This window comes from Theropithecus gelada, chromosome 9 (assembly GCF_003255815.1).
Source record: "Theropithecus gelada isolate Dixy chromosome 9, Tgel_1.0, whole genome shotgun sequence".
NCBI classification, from domain to species: Eukaryota; Metazoa; Chordata; class Mammalia; order Primates; family Cercopithecidae; genus Theropithecus; species Theropithecus gelada.
Genome location: NC_037677.1, coordinates 94690328 through 94715378, shown reverse-complemented (window position 1 = coordinate 94715378; position 25051 = coordinate 94690328). Strand labels below are relative to the sequence as shown.

Below are 25051 nucleotides of genomic sequence, written 5' to 3'. Positions count from 1 at the left end.
TTGACATTAAAATGGAGGTTTCAGCCAGTGCAGCAAGGCAGAAAAAAATATAAAAGACATCCAGATTGGAAGAAAGAAGTAATATTGTCTTTATCTGCAGGTGACATAATCTTCTGCATAGAAATCCCATAGAATCTATAAGAAAGCTACCAGAACCAAGTAAGTTTAGCAAGGTCATAAGGATACAAGCAGTTCTATATTCTATCAATGAAAAAAACTGAAAATTGAAGAGTATCATTTACATTAGCACTCAAAAACATGAAATGCTTAGGCATAAAACTAACAGAGTATGTGTACAATCTACCCTGAAAACTAAAATACATTGATAAGACATCAAAAATCTAAAGAAAGACAATAAATGAGATGCCTCAATATTTAAGATGTCAGTTCTCCCCAAAATGATCTTTAGAATTAAATCAGAATCCAGAAGGACTTTCTACAGAAATTAAGAAGCTGATTCTAAAATGGATATGAAGAGGCACAGGAAATGGAATCACCAAAGTAACTTTGAAAAGGAACAAAGATAGATTTCAAGTTCACTATAAAGCTGCAATAATCAGGTGTCATAGTGGAGAAAGGATAAATATATAGATGAATGAAACGGAGTAAGAGTCCAGAAAAAGACTCGCACATATATGAACAACTGATTTTCAAGACATGTATAAAGGAAATTCTATGAAAAAGAGAGTCCTTCCAAAAAATGGTGCCAAAACAAGTGGAAATTCATTTCCAACAACAAAAACTGTATCTATACCTCACACCACATATAAAAACTAACAAAATGAATCACAGATCTAAATGTAAACCTACAATTTTAACACTGCTATACATAAATATAGAACCAAATCTTTGGGATTTTTGGTTTAGCAAAGGTTTCTTAGACATAACATCAAAAGCATGATCCATAAAATAATTTTTTTTATTATACTTTATGTTCTAGGGTACATGTGCACAACATGCGGGTTTGTTACATATGTATACATGTGCCATGTTGGTGTGCTGCACCCATTAACTCGTCCTTTACATTAGGTATATCTCCTAATGCTACCCCCCCCCCACTCCCCTGACCCCACAATTCGCCCCGGTGTGTGATGTTCCCCTTCCTGTGTCCAAGTGATCTCATTGTTCAATTCCCACCTATGAGTGTTAAATCAATAAACTCGACTTCATCGAAATTCAAACTTCTGCTCTTCAAAGACATGTAAGAGAACTGTAAAAAGCCACAAACTGCGAGAAAATTTGCAAATCACATCTGATAAGGAACTTTCATCCAGAATCTCAAAACTCAGTGTCAAAAAAACAACAAAATAATTTAAGAATACTTCACCAAAGAAGATATAAGGATGGCAAAAAAGATGTTAAAAATCATTTATCATTAGAGAAATACAATTCCAGTTACACAACATCCTGGAAAATACAAAACTGTAGAGACAGCAAACATACCACTGGTTGCCAGAAGCTTGGGATCAGGTAAGGGGCTGACTATAAAGTGACAAGGGAATTTTCTGAATTGATGGAACTGCTCTCTCTGCATTTTAATTGTGTGGGAGTTACACAACTGTATGCTTGTCAAAATTCACAAAATGTACTCCACGAAAGGTGAAGTTTGCCATATACAATCTTAAATTTTTTAATGAAAAAAATGACACCTCTTTAAAATTCCTGCCAAAATATAGCTGACAGCACTGACCCTTTAATTTCTGACTCTTGGCTTTAAAATATGCCTATCTAGTAGCCAGTGAATAATCAGTATAGCCTTAATGAAGTTATCTGTAAGACTGATGGTTTCTTTCTTAAATCTTGAGGCTATAGTCTTTCCCAATTTAATTCTGCAGTCATTACTTAAAACTTAATTGACTGACTCAACTTTGCACGTGTTAACAATGAGAACCTTGGTCTCCTTTGACTGTCAACTCTATCATCTCCTCCATATACAACCAAACTACAAAATCCTTTGCACTGCAATCAGGCACATATACAAAACTATATTTTTAATTTGAACGGTTTTATTTTGAACTATAGAGGAAAAGAGGGCTCCAAGAATGCCGAGGTAATTTGGCAATTCCAAATAACATTAGGAACATCAATATGTAAGAATTTTTTCTAAAATACATTTTTTTCCAAACGTTCTCACTCAAAACCTTAGATTCACCACCAAAGCATACAAATAAAAACTAAGCTTACCTTGCATTCAAGATTTTCCATGATTTGGTGTCAATCTACTATTTCAATAATGTAGCTATCATTCTCAGACACAAAGTCTCCATTCTAGGCAGGATGGCCTCATTGTCTGCTCCTTCCAACTTCTGAATGCCCTCCTTGATAATGTGTAATGCCCTCCTAAATGAGTTGGGTTTAAACTGAGATACCTCATTGTCGTTATATCACTCTCATTATATACTACTTTATATTCTTATTCAACTGTTTCATTTATGAATGCTATCTCACACTCTATAAGTTTCTTGAGGGCAGATAGTATCTTTCATACGCTTCTTTTATCCCTGGGAATACAATAAATATTCACAGAAAAATTAATGTAAGAACTGATTTTAAATTACTTTAGATCTTATACTAATTTAAAATTAACTTGATAACTTCCTGGAAGTTTATTTTGTACTCTGAGAAACTGAGGCAAGGGGCACTACACTTTGTTCCCTGAGATCTCAGCTGTATCACATTCATCTTCATATCTCCAGAGTTGAATACAGTGTTTGACACATGAAAAACATTAATTAAAAAGTTAACTAAATTTCACTTTCTAAGGCCACAAAGTAAGAAATGGAATCCTGAAGTTATAGTCCAATTCTCCCAATATTATATTAGTACTTTGAAATGTTCTCTAATTTCTCATATTTGTTCACATATTCTCCCTGAATATACTACAAGTATAGCAAACACAAAAGCTGTTCTATCTCCTCTTTTTTAAAGCTCAAAAAGCAACCATTGCAGTATTGAGTGCATGCATAGTAGGTAGGCAATATTCCTATCAGATTTCTTAAAAAGCAACATACAGGCAGCTCACAGACACTTCTCTGCCCCATGTAAAAACATGTTAGTTACTCTTCCTATTGGGAAGATTTATTTTTCATCATCTTTGGCACAAGTTCTAGAATGCTATCTGCCAGGCCCCATGCCCCAATAAATACACATCCACAAGCAATTATGGAGATAGATAGCTTATGAGGAGGGGGCACTCTTTGGTCAGGTCCCAATGCTAACCTGTGGTTAGGGGGAAAAAAGAGTAGGGGGAGGGGTGTGGCCCTGTGATTAATCACTGCCCACTCTGCTTCGGGGTATTTATCACAGCCCGCTGTCAGGTAAATCACTGGAAAAACACCTCTTCAGTAATTAATGTGAAGTGACGGATGGACAGCCCCTGGGCCCATTAATCAGGAACATCAGCAGCCTACTGAGATTATGAATGTCAGGATGCATAAACTGCCGGTGGATCAATAGGCCCAGGAATTCATCCAAGGCTCTCATTTCCGAAGCATCTCCGGTACATTAGGCTCCCTCTACCCTTCCCCCAATCTGAAGTGAAAAGCAAGGTTTCAGAACAAAGAGCAGGAGCTGAGGTCTAAAGTGACCAGTGAGAGAAAGCAGTCAAGGAAGCTGGCCATGACTAGGGATGGTACCAGGACAGGCAACATGAGCACAGAGCTATACTAAGAAGCTCTCTCGGAAGGCTCAATGTTCCTGCAAAAGAACCAGGGAAGACATGGTACACAACCAACTATTCAGAGCCTAATTGTCCATTTTAGGGATCATCAGTTTCTTGCTTCGAATTTTTTACCCATTTCCCCATCTACGTTTTCTTGCCTTTCATATTAGCACCACCAAAGAGAGTAGAGAGAAATGAGAGAATGAAAATTCCATTTTTGCAACCTAACAATCTAGGTAAAAATTTGTATTTACGAAGAAAAACAAGAATTTATATAAAATGAAATCAGTAAATTACTTTTACCTCATCCCTAAATACCACAATGACAGAATTACTAGAAGTACCCCAAGTGTTAAGCAAAAATATTCCCCACCAAAAGGCTCTGCTCAACCTGTAAAATAGTCTGGAGCTGAAAGACTATTTCTGTCTACTTGTCATCCCAAGTTTAGTCAAATTGTGTATGGGAAGTAAGCTTGGGCTACAGCCTCATACTGAATACATTCTAGGCTGGCAGTGACGGGAAGGAGGCTGCACTTGCTGCCACATCCCGCCAAACCCCAGTGCTGTGCTTTGTGGTCAGACTCAGGCCAGGGCTGCAATTGTTGGTTAGAAAGTAGCTCAGAGTTACGGCTGCCTGTTCCGCTAAATCTCATTTCATCCTACTGATGGATGGATGGACAGATGGCTGCCTGGTGAAAGCAGCATTATCAGCCAGCTTCTATGGAGCCTCTGGATGATGGATAGCCCTCTTTCTACCTTCTCCAAACCACCATCGATCCAAGCCATATTTCAGCGGTCAGAAGCCCAGTAATATTAAGACACACAATCAAGTTAAGTTACTTGCAAGTGTAAACCTCTAGAACAGAAATCCTAACACCTCAGCTTTGCTGTCATGAACCAAACTAAAAATGTTACAGTTTCGTTCTTTCTAGCTGCTAACCCAATGAATTCCAACAGCTCAAGCCCAAAGGGAACAGCTGGGCTCCATTCCTAGCAGCTTCCCGAAAAGCTAGTTTGTCTGCCAAATTTTTTACTAGCCAGTTCATTTCTGTGAAATGAACTCTGCAGCAGTAGTGAACAGATCTGTGAATATGTGTATATCCCGTGGAGTATAAAGCTATTAGAACCATCAAACAACCTAGAGTTTGTCAATGATATAATCACTAGCCTCAAACATGTGTAGAGCCTTAGACATACCAAATAGACCTTCTCTACCAACACCAAGGATAGTGATTAAAACCAGGACAGATTAAAATTATCTTTTGAACATAATCCTAAAATGTTGTTTCTACCCAATCAGCTTGACTGGCTTCTACTCTCTTGTGTACATATCGTAGTAAGTACTAATCCTTGCCTGCTTTCACAAGCACACTTCTGAGTCCATTTGCTTTGTCACATTCTAGACACTCATCTCAGCTTGTCTGGGTATTTAGACTACCATGCCTTTCCTTGTTCCTTCCATCTTATCATCCTGAGCTCTCAGACAGCAACTTGGACTTGTATAATTGAATATTGTATCAAAGTTATTTCCACTGGTGTGGCTGGAAGAAATAGATTCTGACTCCAGCTTCATGACATAGGTTCCCAGAACCTACATGCCCTCTTTTGCTAAGCTTACTTATCCCCAAATGACGACTTCTCAAAATGTCTCACTATTAACTATACCCGAACAGCTTGGCCTGGCTCCCCCTAGTCTTGGCCCCTCTTGAATGAACCACTGCCATCCTGAACCTACATTCACAGAAAATTAGTTTGTATTTGTTTATGGGGCTAAAAAAATGCCACGGTGGAGTAGTAACTGTCTTTCTACTTGGTGTTATGGTAGTTTACTTAATACTTTAATATTTAAGCCTTAACAACATCTACAGCTCTGTTTCTATCAAAAAAGAACATGCTATTGTTGAAGATACTACTTTATTAGAGTGTTGTATTAAGAATAGCACTGCCCTTCAAATAAACTTTAAAGAATTTTTACAGAGCCTTAGAATTAGACTTACTGAAAGGAACTGTATAGGTCAGAATTCAACATCCTAGTTTTTCAGATAAAGATACTGGAATTCAAAATTGTAATGTCCGTGGTTACATAGATATTAAGTGGCAATGCAAGACTGGAACCTTAGTTACAATTATAAGGGCTGTACTCATTCTGCTATATTTCTCAGACATTCTGTTTTCACCCTTGGAATTTCAGAAAGAGTGAAGGCAACGAGGGTTAAGTGTTGAATGCGTGCCTATGTGTTTTGGGGAAGGAAGATGGCCACAAATAATTAAGTGTGGTGACCTATACTATTGTGCTTCCCATCGAGGCTGCCCATAGGTCATCTGAAAGCCATTCATTATTTTATAGAACAAAACTGGATGACTACTTGACAATTAGATATGTCTATTCCTTTCTTCTCCTTTAATATCTGCCCCAGTCCTACCCACAAAGTTTTGAGAAGAAAAAAGCAGAAAGATAATAAATGCAAGTAGAATCAGACAACAAGAGGCTCTATAACTTAACATAAATGAACAGAGGAGCAATGTGTCCTCTTCATTTCCAAGAACGCCACATTCTGGTCAAATACAGAGCACAATTTCAATGACTGGACTTCACCCTCTGGTGGCCAAAATGTGTCACTACTACATTTCCCAGTTTCTAAGCTACCTCCATACCCATCTTCAAATCTTACAGTTGAAGCCAGGCACAGTGGCTCACGCAGGCAATCCCAGCACTCTGGGAAGCCGAGGTGGGAGTACTGCCTGAGGTCAAGAGTTCAAGACCAGCCTGGGTGACACAGCAAGACTGTCTCTAAAAAATTAAAATAAGATAGAAAATTAGCTGAGAATGGTAGCGCATATCTGTAACCCTCACTACTTGGAAGCCTGAGGCAGGGAGACTGCTTGAGCCCATGAATTTGAGGGCGCAGTGAACTATGATTGTGTCACTATACTCCAGCCTGGGTGACGGAGCAAGACCCAGTCTCAAAACAAACGAACAAAAAGCTTATAGCTGAAAAGAGCCTTTGAAAACCATCTGGTTGAGGGATTTATCTAAGACTATTTGAGTGGTAGTAACTAAGACTAGAACCCAGATTGTCTATCAACTAAACTAGCAGTTTTACCACTATTATAGCTGTATTATCAGTTTTCCACCAAGTATATGCTCAGGATATAGGAAGTTAATTGTGCTGAAAAAATAATCACATAATGCACATCAAATCCAAATATATTATCCACACTAATGCTCATTACCATCAAGGATAAATGATTGGGGTGATTTTTCCATCCCATTCCCTCAAAAATGTGCCTCATACACTGGACAAGACTTCTACCATGACTATCTTGGCACAAGAAAAAAACTTCAAACAATTCCCCAAAAAGGCACTCACTCTGGGAAAAAAAAAAAAAAAAACAAATAAGGTTATGTTAGGTGAGTAATAAGGAATGACAATTCTTTGAACTGTTAGTTTTATATATTCCCAAAGCTCATATAAAGGCCGATTTATTTGCATTAAGCAAATACATTTTAGAAAAAACAGTTTTTTAGACTCATTTGCAAAGCTATCTTAAACCAAGACAAAGATTCTTATCTTTCATTTTAAATAAAAAGTCTTTTTATAGTTTCTACTTAGTTAAGAAAGAACTATTAAGCCATGCCCAAGAGAACAATGACATATTTTTCCAAATCTGCCGCAATGAACCATGTCTAATTGTGTTTTCTGTTTCATTACAGTTTAGGCCCTACAAGCAAAAGTGAAGTAGTGGTAGAGTAGTGCCATTAGTAGTAGCAGAGGAAGAGAAAGAATAATAACCAGCTACCATTTACTGAGTGCTTACTATGTGACAGGGACTGTGGTAAACATTGCATATTCATTATCTCATTTGGTTCCAACTATAGTACTATGAGATAGCTATGATTAACTCAATTTTATATATGAGAAATCTGAAGCTTAAATAACTAAAGATCACACAACTTCTAAGTGTTGGTTGGGATTTCAAAGTCTCTGCGCTTAACTACTATACTAGACTGCCTGATACTCAGCAGAATGGTCTCACAATGATGCATTAGTTTCATAAATATTCACAATTTGCTTAGAATCCATGTAACTGCAAAGCAACCAAAAAGAGTTCAAAGACTGCTGCCGTAAAAAGAGAAAACCAAGTAAGATAAGAATGAAAGACCTTTAATGCTTTCATAGTATGCCTATTTCCAATAACCTTCCAGACTTAAAAAGGCTGACAATAATTCACTATTGTCTCTGAAACTTCCTCATTCACCTTGCCTCACCCTCAAAGCCATATGGTAAAGAACCTCACCAGGTGTCAGGAGAGGAACACCCTCTCTTCTATTCCCCATAAGAATAATCTCTATACTTATTCCTACCAACTCCTCCAAGCATTTGAAAATGCTGTCCTTCTCTATGTCCCTTCTCCAGAGGCACATTTCAACATGGGACCACCAACCAGTAAAACTGGTAACACAGTTCTCACACTAGCAGAAGCTCAAAGTAGAAGGCAGAGTATACTTTCAAATCTTGAGTCTAAAACAGAAGAAACCTGTATATCAAATACCAACTGCAGATGGTATTTTCAGATGCAATCTTAAACAGAATATAATACAGTATTTTAATATTAGTCTGCCTTGGACATTTGTATTTATTGCCTCTGCCTCTCTGCCTGCAGCTGGACAAAGTATACAGCTTGCACAACTGGAAGAAACATTTCATGAAAACACTGAGTATCGGACAACAAAAGATACAAGATACATGATTCCAGTAGGATCTTGGAGGTCCCAAAATACATAAATAAACTGGCACAAAAAGGTCTTTCTCACAACATAACACAATTCATGCCCCCAGCGTATTTTATACTCCACTGGCTATAGTCGCCATGCATCAGCACCAACTCATTTCACGCTTTATAGGCTGGGAAACAGTCCGCAGCTTAGTCTTTTTCACACTCCACTGACAAGGTAACCCCACAACTCACCAATTTAACTGCTCCAAGTTTAATGTTAGCACCTATTACTGACCACCTCAAAAGGCAGTCAGATAAAAAGCTTTAATATACTGAACAGCAATATGATATGTAATAGAAAGGTAGAGAGAAAAGTTTGCTTCCTACTCTGCATATGTAACTGGTGGTAGGGGGCAGGGAGAAAAGAAAAAAAACTCCCTCTTAAAACTTCTTTCCCTCATTACACATCTGGAGGTTGGTCTGTTTCTACAGTTATCTGAAATTAGTTCCTCTCCTGGGTCTATTCTGGGTTTAACTGACATCCTATAGTTGACAATAAAGGAGCTCAAATGGATAAGGCTTTGGGGGCTTTACCTCAACCTTGACATGCATTAAACTTGATTTTTTTTTTCCTCTTTAAGATTCACAGAGTAAAGCTAATAAACCACTGGGTAAATTTTGAAAGTAGAGGCCACCAGACTCAATCTCAGCTAAGTGTCATATATATTATCTCATTTGATCCCAACTACAATACTAAGAGGTAGCATTATTATCCCAACTTTACAGATGAGAAATCTGAAACTTAAGTTACTTAAGATCACACAGTTTCCAAGTGTTGGACAGGACTTCAAAGTCCCTGGATTGGATTTCAAAGTCCCTGCACCTAACTACTGCACTAGACTAAAACATATACCTTCTAAAAATTATGTTGGGGTAAAAATGCACAGCACAGAACACTAGTCTGGCTACAACCAAAGGTTCATTGTAGCAAAGCTCTTTACTTTGTATGTATGTTTGTAAAAATGTATAGCACAGAATAGTTTAATTTTTAAAATACCAAATCACAATAACGACAAAAATGAATAATTATAAATGAGGTAGAGTCTGTCTGTTAGAGACATAGCTACAGCTCCGTATCTATCACCTCCCTCCTTGGAGCTATACCAGCAAGTGTGAAATGTGCCTGGTGAGAAACTGAGAAACCAAAAGCAACTTTCAGACAAAGAAAGCATTAGCAAGTTAATAAATTTAAGAGTTTCTCTTCTATGCAGTTTCAAAGTTTATTAATTAGAGTTTCAAGAATAACAGATAATTATAATACAGTAACATCGTCAAAGCAATGTTACTTTAAGGAACAGAACGCCTGTACACAGGGCTACAGAAGGCTTTCAAAGAAGAATCATCTCCTGAACGAACATGGCTCAGGTATTTAAACTCAATTCTTATCTAGTATTCTTACGATACAAAGAGAAAGATAATTGTTAAAGATGGGTAAAAGCTAACAATAGGCAATGGCATTTTTTTTTTTACCATCAAATATTTATTAAGTGCACATATTGTATTGACATCACTGTTGGGGTAGTAGAAATTATAAAGTACGGGCCAGGCACGGTGGCTCACGCCTGTAATCCCAGCACTTTGGGAGGCTGAGGTGGGCAGATCAGGAGGTCAGGAGATTGAGACCATCCTGGCTAACACAGTGAAACCCCATCTCTACTAAAAATACAAAAAATTAGCCGGGCATGGTGGCACGCACCTGTAGTCCCAGCTACTCGGGAGGCTGAGGCAGGAGAATCGCTTGAACCCAGGAGGCAGAGGTTGCAGTGAGCCGAGAGAGTAAAAATGAAGCTTCCCCTTAAGACGTCTCTCTACCTAATTGGAAAGATTGTTTTCATGTTGTTTTAAGGGACTATATGTCTCTAACTGCCAAATAAAAGTAAATGATAGAAACCAGAGGAGAAAAATATCACTAAGGGCTTGGAATGGGTGAGGAAAATGTCATAAAGTGGGTGGAACTGAGGCTAGGCCTTTAGAAGCAGATATTCAGACACAGAACTGAGGGGAGACATTACAAGTGGAAAGAACACACTCAACATGTGAAGAGGCAAAAAGTCGGAAAGTGTTATTTTGGAGACTCATAGAAACTGGTTGTCTTAGTTCAGGCTGCTATAACAAAGTACCATAGACCGGGTGGCTTAAAAACAACAAAAATTTTTCACAATTCTAATAGCTAGAAGTTCAAGATCAGGGTGCCAGCATGGCCTGGTTCTGGAGCAGGCCCTCTTCCAGGTTGTAGTAGGTTGATTTCCCATTGTATTCTCATATAGCAGAAACAGAGCAAGCTAGCTCCCTGGCTTCTTCTTGGTTTGCTTGTTTGTTTGTTTGTTTTTTGAGACAGAGTTTTCGCTGTTGTTGCCCAGACTGGAATGCAATGGTGCAATCTTAGCTCTACCTCCAGGTTTAAGTGATTCTCCTGCCTCAGCTTCTGAAGCAGCTGGGATTACAGGCATGTGCCACCATGCCGGCTAATTTTTTGTATGTAATAGAGATGGGGTTTCACCATGCTGGTCAGGCTGGTTTCGAACTCCTGACCTCAGGTGAGCCACCTGCCTTGGCCTCCCAAAATGCTGGGATTACAGGCGTGAGCCACAGCACCTGGTCCCTGACTTCTTCCTATAAGGGAAGCCATCTCACTCATGAGGGCTCCACCTTCATGACTAAATTACACCCTGAAGGCCCCATCTCCAACACCATGACACTGGGGACTAGATTTCAACATATGAGTTTAGGGGGAACACAAACATTCAGTCCCCAATATTAGTCTGGCTACAGCCAAAGGTTCATTGTAGCAAAGCTATTTACTTTGTATAACTACTCTCATACTGAAAGAAAGAACTGAACCATAACTTGCCCACATTAAATTCTACTCCACAATCCAAATAATATCCAGAAATTTCTGTCTTTGATGTCTGACAATGCTTGCTATAGAAACAGTAACAGCTGATAGTATATGTATCAAATCAATCAAATAAATAAATAAATAACAAGCTGTACATCTGTCTGAGATAAAGGCCTAGCCATTGTGGATCTAGATATGGTAACTGGCCTTACTACTACTATAATAATTCCTGGAAAAGATAAGCCCTATCCCCATTACCCTTACCTTTATAGTTTCACTTCCTGGTATGATGTGATATTTCTAGTCTCCTCAAAAGTTTTAATTCCATCCAACCCACACTCTCATCAATACAACACAGAACCTTACAGGGTTTTTTGTTATTTGATTTTTTGAGACAGAGTCTCATTCGGTCACCCAGGCTGGAAGTGCACTGGCGCAATCTCAGCTCACTGCAACTTCCGCCTGCCTGGCTCAAACAATTCTTACACCTCAGCCTCCAGAATAGCTGGGATTACAGGCGTACACCACCATGCCCAGCTAATTTTTTATATTTATAGTAGAGATGGGGTTTCCCTGTGCTGGCCAGGCTGGTCTCGAACTCCTGAACTCAAGTGATCTGCCCACCTGGGCCTCCCAAAGTGCTGGGATTACGGGGGTGAGCTGCCATGCCCAGGCAACCTTACAGTTTTGATGACAGAATCAATAATACCTTGAAAGGAAAGGTGAAATACACTATTTCCACCCCACCCTCTAGCTGTTTATTTCACAGCTGTATTAGCAGAACACAACAACTAAAACACCTTCCATTCAAATTGCCCACAAAACTTAGAAGCTGCTCTGCTCTTCTCTCACTTCTTCCCCTCCCCACCTCCTCTAACTTACACACAACCACCTCACCCTGCTGTCCATCTTCCCCAACTGCTGCCCAACAATTCACAGGCTGTCACAGATTGTCAGCACAGCGTTTGGGGACTTGAGAAGTACTCTTGTGGGACAGCACAGTGTGTTAGTACAGCATTTTCCCAGACACAATGTCACTCTTTATAGCCAGCTGCAAATTAGTTCCTTCTTAAAAAAAAAAAATAATACTCCTAATAAGACAGGTACAAGGAGATTTCAAATAACCAAGATTAAAACTCACTTTGATTTGCTCTGAGATGCAGGCCTTTTCAGTCATGTACAATGAAATCCTATGTTTCTACCCATATGAGCCATGCAAAACATCCAGAAATACCTAAGACAGTTTTCTGACGCTAACAAAAGCAAAAAGACTAAGAAAAAACAAATCTAAGGATAATATTGTTCCTCTCTTTTTTCAGTGCCTATAGCTCCTCATCCCTGGATTCTATTTGAGACTACTTTGTTTGAACTCAGCTCTCAACATCAACATGTATTTCTCACTGTGTTTAGCTGCACAAAACTATCTGAGAGAAAATTCGGCAAATCACCAGTATCATGTCATACTTTCCATCCAATTTTTGCAACGTGCGTCAGCAGCACATGAGTATATTTATCTTCTGACAGTTGCTGTGACCAACCCTCTGGTTACCACTAAAGCTATCACCCTACACATCGGCTGGCCCATTGTCACTGGCCATACAGGAGAGTCAGAAGTTGGAATATACTCAAAAGATCATCAGAGGATGTGAGTAAGAAAACCTCTCACAAAACAGCAGGTCATATCAACTTACTAAATTTTCCTTGAAAAAAAAATTTTTTAACTGACAACAAATACCTATAGGGTAATATTTAAAAATTAAAATCAGTTATTTTTCATTTCTAAGTTATTTAATAACATTATTCATTCTGTTTTATACTTTACTATTTAAATGACCACCTATTCTTCCTGAATCAGTTAATCAAACCCTTAAAATAACACTGCATCTTTGCTACTCACTATATGAATTATAGTGAAGCCAGGGCTTGACAAGAAGGATGTTAATTCTCAGCTGTTACAGTGGAAAGAGACAGACCAAAGCTAGTGATCCAACTTTGAAAACTAATCCCAATATTTAAACAGCCCTTGTTCTCCTCTCTACTACAAACAACAAAATTAAGATAGATAGTAAACAGAAGAAAATCTTCAAAAGACCCTACACCTTTCAGGAAACTGCCATTTTCAAACTTGTTTGACATGACAGTTACAAAATAAAATGACACTGAAGAAACAAAATACAAGCAAACAAATCTTTAGAGTAAACAGACAGTATTTCTATAAAACATGCATAAGTAAAGGCAACTTACCATATAAGTAACATTTATTTTCTTAATAATAAAACTCTACAACATGCAGATAGACTGTCTCTGAAGGCAAACTGTATAAAAGTTCCTTTCTGACAGACAGCAGCCTCACCTGAAAAACAGTAATAATAAAAGTTATTTTTATAAAAATATACAGTTATTTCTTTGACACCTGTCTAGCCACTTAACTTTCATTAACTCATTTTATAAGTCTGCATTTAACACAGTGATGTGCCACAGAATGTGCAATGAAGACACACATACAAAAGCACTTTTTAGAAGCTCATCAACCAAACAGAATAAGGAAATGCCATCTGCTGTCATTCTCAGACCTGAGGACAGGAAAGTCTACTAACTGTCACCAAAAAAAAAGACATAAGACACAAAATAATAAAAATCACAAAAAGACGCCAGGCATGGTGGCTCATGACTATAATCCCAGCACTGTGGGACGCCAAGGCAGGCAGACCACTTGAGCTCAGGATTTTGACACTAGCCTTGACAACATGGCAAAACTCCATCTCTACAAAAAATATAAAAATCAGCCAAGCATGGTAGCATGCACCTGTACTCCCAGCTACTCAAGAGGCTGAGGTGGGAACATGGCTTGAGCCCAGCAGGTCAAGGCTGCAGTGAGCTGTGATGGCACCACTGCACTCCAACCTGGGTGACAGAACGAGATCCTATCTCAAACACACACACACACACACACACACACACACACACACACAGAGAGAGAGATACAAACAGATGTTCAACTTCTAGTCATTATTACAGTTTTAATACATGGGACAGCTTATGGAACATGGTGGATACTCAACAAGTATATGCTGGCCAGCTGAATGGTAGATGGATAAAAAATAAAACTCATCAGTTAGCAAAGAAATGCAATATAAACATACTTTGTTTTGCTATCAAACTGGCAAATATTAAAAAAGAGCAATAAGGTTCTGTTTTGCTGAATGTCAACAGAATAGGGCTCAAACACAGTGTTAGTGGAGGTATACATTTTATTAATATGGAAAGCTGTTAACAATATGTTTCAGAAACTTTTATGTGTCAAAAGACCTTTGACGAGGCAATTCTCCTCTGATAAATTTATCATAAGGAAGTAACTAGACTTCTACAAGGATACTTACTTATTCCAGAACTGTTTGCAATAGTGAAAAATTTTAAACAACTTTAATGTCCACCCATATCAGCCAGGTTAAATAAATTATGGTGCATCCACACTGTAGAAAACTATGTAGATATACAAAAGAAAGATCTATAAGATATATTATTGAGCTGAAAAAAAAAGTGGAGAATTTATCAAGGAGTTAAATGTAAAGAAAACTTTAAAACGTTCCTGAAAGATACAAAAGTAGATCTGAACAAATGGAAAGATATTCTTTGTTCTTGGACAGAAATCTCAGCACGAAACAACAGCATTAAAAAGTCAGTTTTCCATATGTTAACTTATAAATTTAACATAACCCCAATAAAATAACCTGCAAGCTTTTTTATTGAGACAGACAAGCTGATACTAAAGTTCAACAGAAAAATAAACATGCAAGAGTAGTCAGGAAAACACTAAAAATTTAAAAAGTTAGCCCTTGATATACTATCAAGCCTTTATAACTGAAAGTGTGATAATGGTATAGAAAATAGAAAGTCCAGAAATAAACCAAACAGAAATTTCATATATGATAAAGGTAGCATATCAAAGAACACTGGCGCAAAATTGGTCTTTTTATTCATTTTTAAAGAAACCATACCTCCAAATGGATCAAAGATCCAAATTAACAACTAAAACCACAGAAGTACTAGAAGAAAACATAGGTGAATTATTTACCGTAGGTCCAAGGAAAGCCTCTAATTTTAATCCAAAATTCAGATAAAACAAAAAACTCAAAAACTGGACTACATAAAGGTCTAAACATTCATACCCACGCACAAACACTACAAACTGGGAGAAAATATTTGTAACATACATCACCAGTAAAGAGCTAATATTCCTCATATTTAAAAACTCCCAACAATTGAGAAAGGGGAGGGGACCAAAAACCTGATGGAAAAATGAAGATACATATTTCAAACAAAAAGATAAAAAATGACCCTTAAACATATAAAAAGATGTTCAACTTCACTGATAACAAGAGAAACAAACATTAAAACTATACTGAGATACTATTTCTTACCTATCAAGTTAGCAAAAATTAAAAAGCACGCCAACACACTCTGATGATGAGGTTGTGGGGAAACTAACCCTCTTAAACACTGCTGATGGGAATTCAAATTCATACAACCTCTGCAGAAAGGGATTTAGCAATATTTAAGAAAACTACATATGCTTTTAACTTCTGGCCCAACCATTCCATTTTGAAAATTTACTCCAAAATACACCTCCAACATACCAAAATATATATGGACAAGGTTGCAGTACTTTTTGTAAATTCAAAATATTAGAAAGAGCATAAGAGTACAAAAGAGTATTCATAGTATGCTACCTTTTGTGTAAGAATGAAAGAAAATTAAGAAAATTTGCATCTATATCCTCAATCCTGAGGGGAAAAAAATGCATGAAGGATAACTGGGGGAATCATTAGACTGGTAACCTGCAGAGGACAGGTTAGAGAAGGACAGAAGGAACAGGTGACAGTGCCCTGAGTATAAACATCTTTGTAGAGTTCTGACTTTTGGAAACATGCTGATGTTTCACATACTGAAGAATAAATAAGATCAATTAGGATCAAGTGAAAAAGACAGAATACAAATAGAAATAAACGAAGTACACTGTATTTCAAATGAATAACATAACCCCAGGGAGGAGGGAAAGAATGTTAGAGAAGGAAAATTAATCCAAGTAACTTTTGAACATGGTTTTTATATCAGCACATTCTAATAGAAATATAATGGAGCCACATACGTAATTTAACATTTTCTAGTAGTCACATTAAAGTGAAATTAATTTTATTAATATATTTCATCTAATACACTTAAAATATTTCAACACATAATCAACATAAACTATTATTAAAATACCAGTGAGATATTTCATATTTATTTTGTAGTAAGTTTTCAAATCCAATGTACATTTTATACTTGTAACACATCTCTATTCATGTGGCTAGTAGCTACCGTATTATTACACAGTACAGATTTAGACTACATGTCCCTAGGCTAAAGGAAAAACACTATAAACAAACATTGAATTCTACTTACGAGGTGTCTTTTAAATGGTGGTATGAGTTAATAATTCTTAAACTATTTTCTTATATTTTAGAATTGAACCAATAAGCAAAAATATGAGTAATTTCTCATTGTTGGAAATCAGAGCTACAAATATGGAAAGAGGAAAGGACAGAATAAACCCTGTAGTGTTGGGTCAGAATCTGAGGTACCTGTATAAACTCACTGCTTTTAATAAAGATACACTAGTGTGTGCACACATACACACAAACACACACACTGTCTCCTCTCACACATACCTATTTCCTAGATGTCAGCTGAGAAGGCCTAGAAGCAATAACAATCGCAACCAGGACATCTAGAGTCCAGACTGTGGCTTTTAAAGTCATTATTAAAAGGAATCAGGGCTTCGAGAAGAAATTCCTTATTCCAAGGCTGGGGCTGGGAAAGTGCAAGATGAGCCTAGAATACGTGCTCCAAGAATGACAGGGTGTGTCAAAAGAACTGAAGGGGCTCCCACTGGGCACGTCAGGGACAGTGTCAAAATAAAGTACTATTATAAATAAGCGTAGAAGGAATAATGGAATTAGAATATCACCACTCAAGAACCATTATGAAAATTAGGCAGAAATCACCAACGGATACTAAAATTAGTGAGCAAAAGTTCAAGGAGTAACAAGATGTTTACAACAAATGGATACTAAAATTAGTGAGTGAAAGTTCAAATAGTGACAAGATATTTACCAAGTATGTATTTTTTCACAAAATACTTTAAAATTATTTAAAGGTACTGTGAATGTGAATTACAAAGAGAATGTAATGCCACTAAGCTATACACTTAAAAATTGTCAAAACATAAAAATAAATGATGTGTATTTTACCACAAAAAAATTACAAAAGAAAAAACAGTAACAATCAAGTGATCCAAAATCATATTACCAGTATTTGAACATCTTGTGCCTCCTGATACAATGCAAAAGCATAACGATACTTTGTGGTACTCCTGCCAAAAATGAATAACCTTAATCCAATCATGAGAAAACATCAGATGAACCCAAACTGTACATGTTCTACAAAATAACTGTCTTGCACTCTTCAGAAATATCAATGTCGGCTGGATGCAGTGGCTCACACTTGTAATCCCAACACTTTTTGGAAGGCCCAGGCAAGAGGATCACTTGAGCCCAGGAGTTCAAGACCAGCCTGGGCAACACAGGGAGAATCTGTCTCTACAAAAAATAAAAAATTAACCAGGTGTGGTGGTGGGCACCTGTAGTGCCAGCTACTCAGGAGGCTGAGGCAGGAGGATTGCTTGAGTCCAGGAGTTCAAGGCTACAGGGAGCCATGATCACACCACTGCATTCCAGCCTGGGCAACAGTAAGACGCTATCTCCAAAAAAAAAAAAAAAAAAAAGTCAGTATCATGAAAAAAACAGAAACTGCACCAGATTAAAGGAAACTAGAGATATGACAACTAAATGCACTCTCATGACCTGGAATTTTCTTTTGCTATAAAGTACAATGGGCCAATGGGTAAAATCTGAATAAGTCTGTAGGTTACATAATTAACATTAAATCAATGTTAATTTCCTGATTTTGACAACTATACTGTGGCTTATATAAAAGAATGTCCTTGTTTTTTAGAAAGTGCACACTTAACTATTTAGGTATAAAAGGGAGTAAGGTCTACATTTTACTCTCACGAGAGAGAAATAAGAAAGGGAATGTAGTAAAATGTTAACATTTGGGGTATTTGGGTGAACTCTCTATACCACTCTTGGAATTTTTCTGGTCTGAAATAATGTCAACATAAATTAAACAGAAAAACAAAGATGTCAGTCAGCACAGTGCTTGGCACATAATGTACAATCAAGCAAATGGGAGTTAGATGTTGTTAATGAGAATATAATCTCTAGGATTCTGTGCAAAAAAATTCTAGACTCAAGAGCCATATACTTTCATGGTTGGAAAAAATGGGGGAAGGAACAAAATAATACATATAGTATGCCCCATTTAAACATATGTCCACAAATACATAGGCAAATGCATAAACAAAGACTAGAAAAATATATACACTAATCTGTTAATAGTGGGCAGCTCTGGGTAGTGTAATTAAAGTGACTCTTATTTTATTCTTCAGGTTTATCACTGTATTCTAGTTTTCCTATAATACAGATGTAACATTTTTGTGGGTTTTCCAATGATGATTTTTAGAAATTAAAGGAATAGCTCACAATCAAGGAAGGTATGACTATTCTCTGTAGCAGTGCCCTCTCTGCAGACCTATGTTTAGTGTTACTGCATTTGAGCAACATATTCTGTTACTCTACCTTTCACATATCAGAAATATAATAATCATGTAATGCTACTGTAATATTATTTCACAGAAGAATATTGCAGTTAGGGCCGGGAGTGGTGGCTCACACCTGTAATCCCAGCACTTTGGGAGGCTGAGGCGGGCAGATCATGAGGTCAGGAGATCAAGACCATCCTGGCTAACACGGTGAAACCTCATCTCTACTAAAAATACAAAAAATTAGCCGGGTGTGGTGGTGCACACCTGTAATCCCAGCTACTCCGGAGGCTGAGGCAGGAGAATAGCATGAACTCAGGAGGCGGAGCTTGCAGTGAGCCAAGATCGCGCCACTGTACTCCAGCCTGAGCGACAGAGCAAGACTCCGTCTCAAAAAAAAAAAAAAAAAAAAGAATATTGCAGTTAGTCTTATAGCTGTTTTTCTGTTAAGAGAATGGAATGCACATATGCATATAATTTTGCTTCTCTCCAAAAATTCTACTGAAATAAGTCAATTTGTTTTGTCTTAAAACATAAATCCACAAGGATAGACAGCGGAGAAAAAAAAGTAACAAAACTTTGGAAGTTATGTATTGATGAATGCTCAATGCGTAGCAGAACTTAAAAAGCCAAAATCCAAACCAGCAGTAGAGAAAGTTGCCACTCAACCCAATTCACAGTCAGAAAGCCTCATGAGAGTCAGGGACTGGCCATACCAACTCTGGAACTGGAAGTGAGAGGCAGGGAGGGCACTGGGTGAAAAGAGCGATCCTGAGATCCCCTCCTCCTCTGTGAAAAAAAGTTTGGGATTATCTCTAAAATCTAGAATAGACCATCTGTAGATCAAGGGCTGACTGGAAGTGCAGAGGTCTTTAAAACGGGGTGATTAAGTAAGCATATTGAACCTAAAATCTACTGCCCCACCCCCATTCCATACACCAGGTCCCAGAAAAATGCCAACTGTTCTACATTGAAAGGTACCCACAAACACCCAGGACAGTAGATAAAAATAAACACAGACCCACACCAAAGCACATCATTGCGAAACTTCAGAACACTGGGGACAAAGCAGAGGTCTAACAAGTTTCCAGTGAAAAGATCCAAACGAAAGAAGAGAGTCCACACTGGCTTAAGACTTCTCAAAAGCAATAAAGGATGAGGAGAAAAAAGAAACTATGCCTTCAAAATTCCGAAAAAAATATTTCCAATCTAGAATTTTACACTCACCCAAACTGTATTAATCAAATGTGAAAACAGAAACCAAAAATATTTTCAGACATGGAAAGGCTAAAAAATTACCTACCATGTACGCTTTCCTAGAAAGTTACTAGAAGATTGAGAATTTTAAAGTTCTTACAAATTTAGGAAAGATTGATTGTTCGTAACTATAGTAAAAAGTTGCCAAGGACTACTTATACCCATTCCATTGTAAAAACAACTTACTTTTCTTTTACAAACTAATCAGTGTTAGCTTAGCCCCTTACTTCTGAAAGTCAGCCAATTTAAAGTTAGGGAGAAAGTCACTACAATAAAATACCCAAATGCCAACCAATCGACAATGGTCTCAACCAATCGACAATGGTCTCACCCAAGTAACCATTTGTCTATAGATTATGTTAATCTGCTTCTGCTGCCTCTTAAAATATTCTAATCCCTGAGCACCACACTCCCCCAAAATACTATATAAAACTAGCAATCTGCTTTGTTCTGGGACATTGTGCCTGATTAGATATTTTAGATAGTGATGATCTCATCATCCTTTGACAACAAACAAGGAAACAAACCAAAGGAAAGAAGAGATAAGATACAGAAAACAAGACATCCAACACAAGAGAGAAGTGAAGGAATACTAGTGAATGGGACTCTAGGATGACAACTGTGCACCAGCAGCAGAAAGCAACCAATCCAGATTGAAGCTATGTGAGAGGGTAGGCATGCTGAAGGCTGTCATCCTCATGCTGTCTGGCATGGTATCATCTTTTGAATCCAACACAACTACTAGAGGATGTGCTCCACCTAAGCAAGAGGTAAATGAAGCCTAAAGAAGATAGGAGTTCTAACAACATTTGGAGAATCAAACCCAGCAGAGAAAAATCTAAGGGTAACAACAAGGGGAAATCATACTAGGAAAAGAGCAATGCAGCAGGTCGAGAGAGTAGGCTTCAATAGTAGGACACTGCAAGTCTCTAGAAGAGAAATTTCCAAGAATTAAAAAAAAAAAAAAAAATTCTAACTGACAGATTAGTGTGATTGACCTTGTGGAAAACTGCACCAAGGGGCTATTTAAGACACTATCAGCAAGTAAAATTTGCACAGGCATAGTAATGTAAACATAACATTATTAGACTTAACCAAATATTTTAATAGAACCAAATTAAGAAGCTAGGGAGAAGCAGTAGTGGAGATGGTATTTAGTAACACTAAAACTTTCTCTACCATTATAGAAACTCCATATATAATGAAAAAAACTGGTAAATCAAAAGATAGCATTGTACATACATTACTTTTAAATACAGAGATAGGTTGATGCCAGAAGAAATAGCTTAAGAAGAAATAGCTTATTAACTGTTAAATTATTAACAGTTAATAAAAAAAATTAACTGTTATCTACCCTGTATCCTCTAGGGAGAGGACTAGAGAGAATGGGAAGCGGTGGGACAAAAACTACTCACTATATTTTGTTATAAAACCTTTTTTCACTATTGCACTTTTTAAAACATGTCTATTTTAAATTCTACATCTATTGAGAAAATATTTTAAATTATTTTTAATTTTTTTTCTTGAAAACCCAAATAGCACCATATAAACTTAATTGTTCATCATTCAAAAACATGTCTAAAGAAAACATTTTCAACCGAAAGGGACAGAATATCCTACAGAAGAAGTTTCCTTTTTGTTAGAAGATCTTTATATTTCTAATACTGAAACAGCATAAACACACAAAATATAGAAGCTTTAAAAATAAAAAAAAAAAATTTAGCAAATAATTACCAATTGAGTAGACAGTGAAGATTCACGGATTGTAATACTAGAAAGATTATAGGTCTGACCTTACTTACAAATTCATTAATGATAGGAGACAGTGCAAATAACACATTTAATTAAATTTGTTCATTTATCTATTTCAGGAAGTATAATTAACAGCAGTGAGACAGAGTAGTAATATAAAAGGACAGAGACAGATTAAAAACATTGGCCAAAAAAACAACCAAATTGGAGAGTATTTACCAAATAGAATACTGGGTAAAATTACAGGCTTAAAACAACAGGCCGGGCGCGGTGGCTCAAGCCTGTAATCCCAGCACTTTGGGAGGCCGAGATGGGCGGATCACGAGGTCAGGAGATCAAGACCATGCTGGCTAACACGGTGAAACCCCGTCTCTACTAAAAAATACAAAAAATTAGCCGGGCGAGGTGGCGGGCGCCTGTAGTCCCAGCTACTCGGGAGGCTGAGGCGGGAGAATGGCGTGAACCCAGGAGGCGGAGCTTGCAGTGAGCTGAGATCCGGCCACTGCACTCCAGCCTGGGCGACAGAGCCAGACTTCGTCTCAAAAAAAAAAAAAAAAAAAAAAAAAAAAAAAAAAAAAAAAAAAAAAACAACAGAAGAGGGTTATCAGCAGCTTATTTACTATCAATTTTACTTCACACTGTTGTCATATGAAATAATTTTGGCCAACACTAATGTTAAATGGGGGGATGTGTACACACACATGCACATAAACACATACATATGTATACATACAGATTTTTTATGAGAAACTGATAATCCTAATTAAGCAAGGATTCATGAACAGATTACACCCTAAAAACAACATACTGTTGATGCAATTTGACAAGAATGAATTTGTACTTATAGTTCAGTAATTATAAAAACTCTATCAAGAATAACCAATAATGAATTAAACTGTCCTAAAGACAATTAACTGTTATCTACCCTGTATTCTTCATCTAGCTACACTGGGATTATTCTCACTGTTCCTGCTCTTTATTTGAATGGCCAGGCACTGACCATTCAAAATAAAGTCTACATTTCCCAGCCTCTCCAGCAGCAAGGTGTGGCCATGTGACTAAGTTTGACCAATGGAATATGAGCAAAAGTAGTATACATGGAACTCCCTAATCCAAAAATCTATAATGCTACAAAATCTAAAATGTTCTGAGTGTCAAAATGATGCCACAAGTGAAAAATTCCACTCCTGATCTCATGTGACAGTTTGCAGTCACAATGCAGGCACCCAACACATAGTTTATTCAGTGTCCCCAAGGAAAGAAAGACCCTCCCAGCCCCCATCAGCTGCAATATATATCTGCACACACCCGGATTCCTCTTCACAAGCATGCCCACAATGGGTAATAAAACGACATGTGTATATGCCAGATACACCAACTGTAGGCTCCCCACAATGCCTCACATGGGGCCAAGATGTACTGCATTACTATTACTCACTATGCTCTTTTTTTTTTTTTTTTTTTTTTTTTGCTTATTCTCTGCTCTGTAGTATAACGATATGGTTGAAAGTATCGACAAGGTCTGCTTGATATCCACAGAGTAATGCAAACATTCCAAAATGTGAAAACAATGTGAAACCATTCTCTGGATCTAAGCATATTGGATAAGGGATACTCAACCTGTAATTTATAACTTCCAGGAAGTATCCTTAAAGGAAGTGAGATGTGTTCTTCTCTTTCTCCTTCTGATGACTGCAATGTAGGTGAAATAGCTGAAGTTAGTAGCTCCCTTAGACCATAAAGTGTCTTTGGAAAATAACAGAATCCAAGCACAGTGGGGAAATGTGACACCATGGCAAACCACATGAGTCCTAAACTGACTACTTCTGGAATTTCCAACTCGACAGACATGAACTTCTATCACATTTAAGTCTCTGGTACTTGGTTGCAACGAAATCTAATTCCAATTCATATAACCTCTACACGACGAATATATGTGCCTTATTTTCCTTCTCTTTTTTTTTTTTTTTTTTTTTTTTGAGACGGAGTCTCGCTCTGTTGCCCGGGCTGGAGGGCTGGAGTGCAGTGGCCGGATCTCAGCTCACTGCAAGCTCCGCCTCCCGGGTTCACGCCATTCTCCTGCCTCAGCCTCCTGTGTAGCTGGGACTACAGGCGCCCGCCACCTCACCCGGCTAGTTTTTTGTATTTTTTAGTAGAGAAGGGGTTTCACCGTGTTAGCCAGGATGGTCTCGATCTCCTGACCTCGTGATCCACCCGTCTCGGCCTCCCAAAGTGCTGGGATTACAGGCTTGAGCCACCGCGCCCGGCCTTCCTTCTTTCTCTAAACAATCTCTCTCTACTCTTTTACTGGCTCCTTTTCTGCCTCCTGCACCCTTACTATGGGTATTCCCTAATTCTTCATCCTTAGTCTTTTCTGCTCTTCTCTAAGGTTTAGGCCAAACATTCTTAAAAAAACATCTCTATGTCTCATCTATTGAGCTCCAATTTTATATTCAGCTGCCTATCATTCCACTAGTATGCGACATAATTATATAGGAATATAACTAATTTTTAAAACAAAATAGATAAACAGACAAAGTGGTGGTAGAAACAATAATAGTAGTTGTGGTGGTAATAAATAGCTAATATTTACTGAGCTCCTAGTATTTGCCAGTCATTGTTCTCAGAGCCAATCCTCACAACAATCCTACAAAGTAAAGTTTTATCACCATCTCCATTATACAAATGAGGAAATGAGGCCCAGACAAATTAAATAAATTGCTCAAGACACAATGTACTAAAGAGATCATTCAAACCTAGGTCCCCAGAACCCATCCTCTTAACTAGCACACACTAGACCTTCTTCCAAAGTACTATCACATATTCTTCCAGTTCCAAAATGGCAGCATAGAAGCAAGCTGGCTTCATTCAACTGCCCCACAGAAAACCAAAAACAAAGTGCTGAGATTATCACCAGCAATGTCCCAGAATTCAAAATGAGGAGGAGACAGTTTCAGGGCCATGGAGAAGTGAGAAAACCTAAGCAGGAAACAAAAACCGAACTTCCATAACCATGATGCCCTTTTCCCCAACCAGCTCAACACCAATAATGCAGAAA

The 25051-nt window shown here is 37.7% G+C and overlaps 1 protein-coding gene across 4 annotated transcripts in view; it reads right to left on the bottom strand.

Moving 5' to 3' along the window:
• Window positions 1-25051, bottom strand: part of R3HCC1L (R3H domain and coiled-coil containing 1 like) — a 105407-nt gene that overhangs the window by 63706 nt on the left and 16650 nt on the right. For 2 of the 4 annotated variants that reach the window (XM_025397953.1, XM_025397954.1), the window contains exon 2: window positions 13524-13632. The exons of 1 other annotated variant lie outside the window; for it this stretch is intronic. The gene's annotated coding sequence lies outside the window, so the exon portion shown is untranslated. Of the gene's footprint in view, window positions 1-13523; window positions 13633-21108; window positions 21171-25051 lie in introns of all 4 variants that reach the window. One more of the 4 variants, XM_025397955.1, reaches the window with a different exon arrangement.